Below are 1,343 nucleotides of genomic sequence, written 5' to 3'. Positions count from 1 at the left end.
AATAATGTATCAGACAAGCATTAATAACAATACAATAAAAGCAAAAATGGGAACTTACAATTCATCTTCATCATCAACACTAACAAGAACCTTCTTATAAGTTTACCAATATTTTGTTTTTTTGTTCTATTTAAATTTCTTTTCCCTTCTCTTCAGTTTCAGTCATTTGTTTTGCAGAAACTAAAAGCCACTGTGCTATGGCGCCATAACTGCCACCTCTTGATGGTGAAGAACATCTCTCTACGAGAGGATTCATTTAGTTATTTAAGTTGGCTTCTTTTCTGCCTTGACCTTTTCTTTTAGAAAGTTCATTTCTTATGATTCACTGCATCTCAAGTCTGACATTTAAACCTCATCTTCTTCTTACAATAGAAACCCGGTAGAGGAATCTACTGTATGCATCATGGCATAGCATGGCTGCTGCGTGGGCACCAACTTGCAGTAATCCTAAGAAATGCACCCAGAAGTGCTAGTGTGATCTGCCCAGAAGTCCTTGGTGCACAGTGATGACAGAGGAGCATCAAGACTTCCCATCTGATACTCAGCCAGCTGCATACCTGAAGAGCAAGTATTTACGCGTTCTACTCCCCATGAATGGAAATGCTGACTTGTGTAGGAGTGCAGCTGGTGACATAATTCCATGCTGATGTAAGATCTCCACAGCAAGTTCCAGCATCATGTATAATTTTCAGGAAAACTGAAAATCAAAAATCTCTTTTATGGTAAGTACACCTACATCTGAATATCCAAACATCCTCCGGGCATGCAATGACTGCATAGAGAAATAATATATAAAAAACATCTTTGCATCATTTGAGGACTCTGATTTTCCACTTACGCTCCCAGTGTCGTCCCACATACGCCCTCAGATGACCACATAATAGGGCTCCAACCAGACTGAGGTTTTTGAGGCTCAGTGTTTTCTCAAGTCCAAGACCACCTGTCCTGCCTTCTCTGTTCAAGCCTTTGATACTTACAAAATGCTCTGCTGCAGTTTGCCTGCACTAATCTCTGGACAGGTCACGATATCAACAGAAACGGAGTAACTGAGTGAGAAGTTTGAACTACTTTCTCCAAGTAGCTTTACTTAATCAAACTAGAGTTCTCTCTAGAATAGCGATGCTAGTTCAGCTTCTTCCAGTGTGAAGTATCAGCATCAAAGCAGCAGAGGCCTAATTATCCTGAGTCCTAACGTTCCCATAATGCAACTCAAACTTCCAGGCTTCTTTAAGAGCCACAAAAGATATTTTAAAACATATAGTTTAGTTTGACCAGCATCCATCTTTAGAAAAGTTTAAAGGTGTATTTCACTAACTTTGAGCAGAAAATATGCTCCATGTAAC

This window comes from Monopterus albus, unplaced genomic scaffold (genome assembly GCF_001952655.1).
Source record: "Monopterus albus unplaced genomic scaffold, M_albus_1.0 scaffold84.1, whole genome shotgun sequence".
NCBI lineage: Eukaryota > Metazoa > Chordata > Actinopteri > Synbranchiformes > Synbranchidae > Monopterus > Monopterus albus.
The sequence above is the reverse complement of the archived record's forward strand: the minus strand, read 5'-3'. Positions refer to the sequence as shown.